The sequence below is a fragment of the Pseudophryne corroboree genome, chromosome 4, assembly GCF_028390025.1.
Source record: "Pseudophryne corroboree isolate aPseCor3 chromosome 4, aPseCor3.hap2, whole genome shotgun sequence".
Classification (NCBI taxonomy): Eukaryota; Metazoa; Chordata; class Amphibia; order Anura; family Myobatrachidae; genus Pseudophryne; species Pseudophryne corroboree.
This window is the reverse complement of record NC_086447.1, coordinates 605,271,060-605,281,165: the sequence shown is the minus strand read 5'-3', so window position 1 is coordinate 605,281,165 and position 10,106 is coordinate 605,271,060. Positions and strand designations below refer to the sequence as shown.

The 10,106-nt window shown below is 41.3% G+C and overlaps 1 pseudogene; it reads right to left on the bottom strand.

Annotated features, from left to right (window-relative positions):
* Positions 1-9,434: 9,434 nt before the first annotated feature.
* On the bottom strand, positions 9,435-9,554 carry LOC134912196 (5S ribosomal RNA; annotated as a pseudogene).
* Positions 9,555-10,106: the final 552 nt, after the last annotated feature.

The window sequence follows — 10,106 nt, the reverse complement described above, 5'->3', positions numbered from 1 at the left end:
CAACCTCTTACGGAAACTGAGGGACATCATTGCACAATAGCTTAACCTAATTAGACTCTCCTGGGGATTTGTGATATCGGACAACGCCACCAATATTGTGCGTGCATTACATCTGGGCAAATTCCAGCACGTCCCATGTTTTGCACATACAATTAATTTGGTGATGCAGAATTTTTTGAAAAATGACAGGGGCATGCAGGAGATGCTGTCGGTGGCCCGAAAAATTGCGGGCCACTTTCGGCATTCAGCCACCGTGTGCCGAAGACTGGAGCGCCATCAAACATGCCTGAACCTGCCCTGCCATCACCTGAAGCAAGAGGTGGTAACGAGGTGGAATTCAACACTCTATATGCTTCAGAGGAGGAGCAAGAAAAGGCCATTCAAGCCTATACCTCCACCTACGATATCGGCAAAGAAGGGGGAATGCACCTGACTCAAGTGCAGTGGAGAATGATTTCCGTCTTGTGGAAGGTTCTCCAACCCTTCGAACATGCCACATGTGAAGTCAGTTCAGACGCTGCCAGCTTGAGTCAGGTCATTCCCCTCATCAGGCTTTTGCAGGAGCAGCTGGAGAAATTGAAGGAGGAGCCAAGACGGAGTAATTCCGCAAAGTATGTGGGACTTGTGGATGGAGCCCTTCATTCGCTTTGCCAGGATTCAAGGGTGGCCAATCTGTTGAAATCAGAGCACTACATTTTTGCCACCGTGCTCGATCCTAGGTTTAAAGCCTATGTTGTATCTGCAGAGGTTCAAAGACCTGCTGGTGAGAAAATTGTCAACTCAATCGGAACATGACCCGCCAACAGCTCCTCCTTCACTTTCTCCCGCAACTAGGGCTGCGAGGAAAAGGATAAGATTTCCGAGCCCACCCGCTGGCGGTGATGCAGGGCAGTCAGGAGCGAATGCTGACATCTGGTCCGGACTGAAGGACCTGCCAACGATTACAGACATGTCTACTGTCACTGCATATGATTCTGTCACCATTGAAAGAATGGTGGACAATTATATGAGTGACAGCATCCAAGTAGGCATGTCAGACAGTCCGTACGTATACTGACAGGAAAAAGAGGCAATTTGGCTTTATTTTACCTAAGTTGCCCTCCCCCAGTGTGTACTCTGAAAGAGTGTTTAGTGCAGCCGGTAACCTTGTCAGCGATCGGCGTAGGAGGTTACTTCCACAAAATGTGGAGAAGATGATGTTCATCAAAATTAATTATAAATTCCTCTGGGAGAGAATACAGATCCAAAACATAAAGGAGATCCAGATCCAAAACCAAACCACAAAACCCGAGAAATGGCTCGGCGCTCTCCCCCAATAATAATAATAATAATAATAATAATAATAATAATAGTACAGCATAATTACACTGTGTTTTTCTGCCAACACCACCCTCAGTGTTTTGGCTTCCAGTTTTGGCAAACCCCCGCTTATGTTTTAGTTTTGGACCTGGATATATATATTTTTTAATTGCTAAACATGGCTAAAGCCATGTCATTTTGTCCTGTTTTGGTTATTACAGTTTTATTCAATTCTATAACATAAATTGAGAGCTCACTGGCTAAGCATCGGCACAAACACGTTAGTTTAAAAGAATATAGCACATCTACAGATGGAGCCACGCTAATCGTTGCTCCATGCTACTGAGTGCGCCCGGTGAAGCATCTCTGTCCGCGCGGCAGCATGCCTAGGCATAGGCGCGCCCAGGCATGCTGAGCGCCCCCCACCTGTGATGTAGCCACGCTCAATGAGCGTGGCTCCATCTTTATGAAACATTGCAGCACAGCAGTGGCAGACAGGATGGCTATTTAATAAACTAGGCAAAGTCATAGAAAGCATTTTTCAAAAGGAGAGGTTCCAGGACAGTAGAGGGGAATGGAGGTGGATTATGTAGTGACATGCAGGTAAAGCATTGATTGATTGATTGATTGATTGATTAGTTAATTGAAAAAAGGTTTATTTAATAATCGATTAATTTAGAAAATTAAATACATTTAAAATGACAACAATCTGTTTTGTAGAAACTGAGAGGGGAAAAGGTCATCAAATAATATAAAACTAATAGCCAAGGATTCCTGACAAGGCTTTAAAGAGAACCCAGTAAAATTAATAGATGCACTGCAGAGCTGCAACTCCAAATCAACATACTGTATTTTACATTGACAAATATTAGGAAGCTGATCTGCTGGCCATACTACATCCCCCACCTTCCTAATTGTGTAACACACCCCTGTAGTACATTTATGAGGTGCATCAGAGAGTCCGAGTATGAGGGATACTATCATATTTTTTTCCCTAAATTTAGTCCACAAGTGGTGCTAGATGGAATTGTCCTTGGGCCCTCCCATCCACCCTTATGTTATATGTTAAAAGGGACATATACAGTTTAACAAACCAAGCATTTTAGCTACACAATGAGGATTGACACTTTTGTGGATGAAATTTGTTTGTGCACCCAACAACTTTGTTTGGGCACCCACAAACCAATTTTTTGGAAGGACTACTTTAAAAGGGAGGTTGATGATGAGGGTGTTGGCAGTGGCGATTGAATGTGCTGGTCCAAACTGCTGGTAGCTAATACTGGACTGCTTGTTTCTTCAGATTTTGATAACTTGCATGAACTCGCTGCAACTGACATAACAGGGAGGCGGTGCCTAGATGGTTAATGTCCCTACCTCTACTTACTTTGGCTTCACAAATAGTACAGATGCCTTTACAAATGTAAGGCTTTTGGTAAAAATAATTCCACACAAGAAATGGCTTTTTTGGTCATATGCTCAAGCTTATATAAAGTTTAAACTGTATATTCTTAGTGCTGCATGGACCTACCATCGGGCAGTTATCCAAGTCCAAGTCTGTATCAACGCACATATGTACCAATTCCTGCTTCCAATTCACATCATTTATCACATGAGTAGGCACTGGATTAGGCCATAAAACTTCCAGCGCACTATGGCCCTCATTCAGAGTTGTTCGCTCGCTAGCAGATTTTAGCAGCATTGCACACGCTAAGCCGCCGCCCTCTGGGAGTGTATCTTACCTTAGCAGAATTGCAAACGAAAGATTAGCAGAATTGCGAATAGAAATTTCTTAGCAGTTTCTGAGTAGCTCCAGACTTACTCAGCCATTGCGATCAGCTCAGTCAGTTTCGTTCCTGGTTTGACGTCACAAACACCCAGCGTTCGCCCAGACACTCCCCCGTTTCTTCAGACACTCCTGCGTTTTTCCCAGAATCGCCAGCGTTTTTTTGCACACGCCCAGAAAACTGCCAGTTTCCGCCCAGAAACACCCACTTCCTGTCAATCACACTACGATCACCAGAACGATGAAAAATCCTCATTATGCCGTGAGTAAAATACCTAACTTTTGTGTAAAAAAACTAAGCGCATGCGCTCTGCGAACCTTGCGCATGCGCAGTAAGCGACTAATCGCAATATAGCGAAAATTGGCAACGAGCGAACAACTCGGAATGACCCCCTATGTCCACCTCTGTTCCAGCCACTCACACCTCTCCCAACCAAGCCTGACCCTCAGGCATGACATCATATACCTTTTAGTTTGTAACCGTTTCTTGGGGAGATCAGTTGCATGTAAAGAAATTTATATGGAATGACAATGTTGATTATCTAAAAATGTGAATTGCTTACATTCAGCGCATCGGAAACCACTCAGCATTGATGGGAGTTAGTTGTAGCTTGCGTTCTGCAAGATTCTGTTTCACAGTTGTACTGTAAGTGTCTGTCCACAGTTCTCACACTATAACAGGCATTTTTTTATGAGCTGCAAACAATGGGCCTCATTGGATGTGACTGGAGGTGCAATCGCTGCTGCTTACATGGACACAGCAGCGATGCATTAGTATTACCAAAAGAAATTGTTAGTCCTTACCCAGTGTGCTTGTATAAATAAGCAGCCCGCACCCAGTGAATTATTACCTCCAAATACTTCTTTACAAACAAAAATCACTGTGTATTTCAGGTGCTATACACTTACTCCTCATGCGTTGGTGAGGAGAAGTGGGGATCTTCTGGACTCTCTTTGTGATACTTACCATCTATCCGGGGACGCCTGTGAGATTGTACACGTCTTTTTGTCTGCTCATATGTAGACTTAAAGCTCAGGTGAGAGGCCATGTTGTACCCACTGTTTAAGATATTTTATGTATGGTTTTAGTGTATAAAATCTGTATTACACTATTGGGAGCCTTTCTCCTTGCATATTTTACCGGATGTTAATGAATGGATATTGTGACTGGCATTGTCTGCTCCCAGATGTGACTACTTGTCTACAATAATTGTTCTGGTAAGGATCCATGATTATTCATTCTGAGGTAACTGAAGGTGGAAATTCAGTATTACACTATTGGAGTATCTCCCTCTTTTACATGTTTCATCTGACCAATATTAGATGGTCCTTTTAGAATGGAATTGGAATCGGCAGTGTTCACTCCTTATAAATGCTACTACTTGTTGTAGACACTTTCATTGGAAAGAGTCCAAGACGGGACACTTAATTGAATAAGAAAGAAGTGCATCTACACTATGATGTTTTTTCTTTATGCCTTTGAATTAGGCAACTTTTCACACAGAAAAGGAGTATATGGTGATTCAAAAGGAATAAAAAGACAAAGTATATAGCGCCTGAAATAGACAGTGATTTTTGTTTGTAAAGGATGCATTAGTATGTTTATGCAGCAGGAGGCATCTGATAAAAGTAGATGCCTCCTGTTTGCATTGGTGATCCATGCTGTGTCCTAGGACACAGCATCGGATCCCATGCGACACCATTGGCCTCCTGCGTGACTCATGGGGTCTTCCCATGGAGATTCTGGCCTCAGCCATCGCCGTCCCAGCCACACCTCTGAATGGCAGCAGAATGTCAATTATAATATTGACAGTCTGCAGCTGCAGTGCATCCAACGATGCAGGACCTGTACTGCACATGTGCACTTTGCGTTATATGTGGCACTTCCAACCACATCAGAATCAAGCCCACTGTTGGTGCTTTTCAATGTAGTAATTAACATAGGAGTCAAATAATGAAGCAGAAAAAGTTTTATATTAACAATACTGCAAAGCAGTGGTTCTCAAACTCGGTCCTCAGGACCCCACACAGTGCATGTTTTGCAGGTAACCCAGCAGGTGCACAGGTGTATTCATTATTCACTGACACATTTTAAAAGGTCCACAGGTGGATCTAATTATTTCACTTGTGATTTTGTGAGGAGACCTAGAAAACATGCACCGTGTGGGGTCCTGAGGACCGAGTTTGAGAACCTGTGCTGTAGAGGATACTGTACAACAGGCAATCCCAACCTCGGTCCTCAAGGCATTCCAAGGGCGGTATTCAATTGCTTGGAAAGTCAGTTAGGTGTCTGTTTTTTCCTATCTAATAGACAGGAAAAAGCAGACACCCAACCGACTTTTCAAACAATTGAATTCCCGCCTATCAGTGCAGGTTATTAATTCGAAAAATAATATATTTTTGTTTCAAATCACCTAAATGATATCTCCAGATAGATCATGTTTTTTTTTTAAAGAGAATACAATGTATAGGAAGTGCTATTTAATCATATACATATGAAAGTTAATAGTAGCAAAGGTAAATAACACTATTTAGCAATTCTTTCTGTGCAAACTGACAAATAGAATCGAATGGAGTTATTTGCACCTTTAACAATTAGTATAAATAATGTACAGTGATATTAAGTAGTGGAGTGGGGTGGATTTCCTCTCATACAGTTCTCACCAACTCCTGTAAAGCCCTTCTGTGATAAGCCTCCTGAAGCTGCTCCCCCAAAGTCGTTACAAGAATTCTCCCTTTTATAACCATCTAGTAGCGAGGCAACTACTTCCTGCTGCGGGCTCGCACAACTGGTTGGTATTGTGTGCATGAGGCTTCCAGAGCTTTCCCCAGCTTGAGACATGTCCAACACCTTTATCACTGAAGGCGCTTTTCACTGCTTGTCAGCAATTCATGTCTGTGACTTATAAAGCCCCCTCTGCACATATAATCCCTTATACATTCTCAATAAACATTAACTGAATACCAGCAGATTGCTAATTTATACCACTAGTAATAACTGTAAATAAATGCATTTTAACATATATACTGTAGGGGTACCCTCAGAGCCGGCCCTAACCAATATGATGCCCTAGGCAAGATTTTGGCTGGTGCCCCCTAGCACCACCGCTGGTTCCGCCTCTGACCTGTCACCTCTTTCCCAGCACCACCACCCCTCATCCATAGCAGTCCTTATTTTGGTGTTTGTACCCCCTATATTTTAAATAGGAACAGTTCGCACATTTGGCGCACAGCCCAAAAAGGGGTGTGGTTTTGCTGGGAAGGGGCATGACCACACAATAATAACCCCAATTCCAATTACGCCACACAGTACTGCAACTTTATTCACATTTGATCATGCGATAGTGTCCATAATTCATATTACATCCAACAGTAGTATCACTTTACCTTACTCCTCACAGTAGAGCCCCTTATTCACATTACATCACACTGAATTGCTCCTTATTCACATTACACCACAACCTATTGCTCTTTATTCACATTAGACGACACAGTAGTGCCCTTTCTATACGCAATACCACATATTAGAGCACCTTATACACATAATGCCACACAGTAATGTCCTTACACATATGAGACACACTATTAATGTCCTTATAAACATAATGCGCCTTACACATTATGACAACCTTTATTAATGCCCTTTTACACATAATGTCCCTTACACATATGCTGCACATTATTAATGCCCTTATACACATAATGACACACAGTGCCCCCTACACATTTGCTGCACATTATTCGTGCCCCTATACACATAATGACACACATACAGCAGTACTGTTGCACATATGCCGCCCTTATACACATAATGACACACATAGTGCCCCTTACACATATGTTGTACATTATTAATGCATTTTTACATGACACACATAATGCTCTTACACATACAGTATTACGAACACTACTGCACAACCAACCCACTCACATGCATACAGCACTCACACTGTCACTAACACTGTGACCTCTGCCTCTGCTTGGATACAGATGTGTCCTCATAAATCTTGCCTCAATACTAACGTCGGGCACATTTTTTTAATGAAAATGCAACTTATTTGCATTGCTATGTGGCTAGGATGCACAAGCAGCTTCTGCTAATTAAAATGATATGCAGCATGCCTATATACTGTGTGAGACTGGCTGTATATGCATATGAAATGCTACACTCAGAATATAGGCATGCCGCATATCATTTTAATCAGCAGAAGCTGCTGATGCCCCTAGGCATATCAAATGCCCTAGGCAATTGCCTAGTTTGCCTATGCCTATTGCCGGCTCTGGGTACCCTCTCTTGGGGTATATGGGCACATCCAAATACACAGCAGCCAAGAAAACAGTCCAGGGTATTCATGTAATCTAGCCATGTCTAGTTATTTTTGCAGTACAAAAACACAAAACATAAAAATAAATCCTAGCCCATCTGGGCACTAACTAAACTAAAAACAATCCCTCTGTCAGAGTAGAAGGACCTAATGCCCCTACTACAAACATAGGTATATGCACAGTCAGCAAATCGCAGTGTCTCATAACAGCCCTGCTGTCTGTTTCCCCAGGAAGTGAGCCCATGAGCAAAGCCCTGGCATAGATTATATCAGCCTCTTACAGGTGCAAACACTAATTAGCCTGATCTCAGGCTGAAGGCTTAAAAGACCCAAAATCGGCCTCATGGCTGGAGCCTGCCCTCTCTCCATCCATACCCCCAGCAAACGTTAACCAGCTTTTACTTATAGCCCAAACTCTAGTCATGTCTTTTTTGGGTATTTTCCCTGGGGATTCGTAAATCATATAGGTCAAAAACCTGGGACAACCATATCTCCCGTCATTGAATTTACCAGTGCTTTTATCATATATTGTATATATACAGTATATATATATATATATATATATATATATATGAATATAGGTGGATAGGGGTACTGGCGACCAGCTGGTGTTTATAAATACCAAAAATATTTAGCGGACTAGGGTGATGTATATGGTGGACTGGATTAAGAAAAAATCTTTTTTTGGTAAAAGAGAAATAACATTTTATTTTGTCAATATTAAAAATAATGATTTTTCACACTTGCTTTCTAAAAAATATACATATAAAACCGATTCCTCTACAAATAAAAAATGTATTAAAACGGATTATATAGTAAAAAGCAGTTATAAAAATCAGTTATAAAAATATTAAGACATAAAGTAGAAAAAGCTTGAATGAGAAGTTATTAAAAAACAGCTTAACTTAAGATGGAGGGTCATACAGGAGATCCCAACGCGTTTCGTCTGTCTGACTTCATCAAGGGGTAGTAGCAGAATGATCAGAGTGGGCTTAAATACCCACTGATAAGGAGTTAATAGCTATGACATCATTTCCTGTCAATTAGTATTGAGGAGGTGTATTGTAAATATAATGCACATATATAGCATAAAAACATATATGGAGCAGTGTTGAGTAGGGCATGGAGAGGCTACCCATGACTTTATATAAAAAAACGAGTAGTAAAACTTATTAAAAACAGTGTTGTATACATTTTGTATTGCGGATGCGCACTTCCGCCCCACTTCCGGTCTCGGCGGCCTTACAGTGCGCATGCGCAGACGCCTCTCTTCCGGTTTTGCGTCTCAATGAAATGGAGGTGTTCAGGGCTTAGTGTCCCACTTCCGGTTTTGGCGGCTTTGGAGTGCGCATGTGCAGACGCCCCACTTCCGGTTTCGCGTCTCGTTGAAATGGAGGTGTTCAGGGCTTCATGCCCCACTTCCGTCCTTGCAGTTCAGATAGTTTAGTCCCCACTTCCGGTATGCATGTCCGGAATTACATGGAGTTTGCTTCTTGTTGTGAGGATATTTGGGAGAGTTTTATGCTTGAGCGGCGGCCATTTTAGCGGAGTCCCTATAAACGGACATGGGTTCTCCATATGTTTTGTGCAGTGATAGAAAATAAAGAAAAAATTAAAATTAATATCGATACGTTTTGGTGATTACAAGAAAGGAAAATCATACATATTTGGCATATAGTATATCCACTTTAGATGCAAAGCCTTATATTGGAATGGTGGATGGCAGTTATTTATAGTAAATGGAAAACACATAATTTTTAATATCTATTTACATTAGCGTATATTTATACAGATAATGGCTATTTTAGATCTAAGACTATGTTAATTAAATTATAAGAGTAAACGTGATGGGTGTACTTGTGAAAATGTTTATATATGCTGGTGCATATGCTTAAGCAACATATATCATATTTGTGCAATTATTTGTATGCACTAATATGTGCTTTATTATGTGCTTATTTAGTTTGGTGATCATACATGTTGCATACGTGACTCATCCTCAGACACATAAGTGTTTAAAGACCAGTTTTTTACAGTACTTTAGCTTCCCAGGGGGTCTCCCTCTTGGTACTGTTAAAGCCCAACACTGCTTAGCTTCCAAGATCGGACGGGCTTGGGCGTGGAGCCAGTGTGGTATGACTGTATCTATTGGTATTGAATAAAACACTCATTTTTGTGCCAAATATTTTTATTTAAGTGCTCACGTATACAATTGTACATATGATCTGCTGTTATAATGTTTGGTGAATAAAAAATTAGGACAATGACCTTATAAGAAGGGGGCGATCTCATAGCCCTCATTAAATCCTGCCGGGTGCATAGTGTTCAGCTGGTAGATCCAATACATTTCTCTTTGAGACAATTTATTCGCCAAGTCTCCGCCTCTTTCTCCTATCTGTACGTGTTCGATTGCTTTAAATGATAAGTCTTCTGGGTTTGAGTTATGTTCCGAGATGAAATGTCTGTAGATAAGGTGGGTGTCGAGCTTGTTTTTGATACTCCTGATGTGTTCCTGGATTCTTAGTTTGAGTGTACGCTTCGTTTTCCCCACATATTTCTTCTTGCATGTACATTCCAATAAATAAATAAATAACTGAACTGCTGTTGCAATTAAGGAATTCTTTAATCTTGAATTCTTTGGTATCTCCAGAGTCAAGAAAAGTTTTTCTGTTTGGGTTTAGAAACTTGCAGATGTTGCA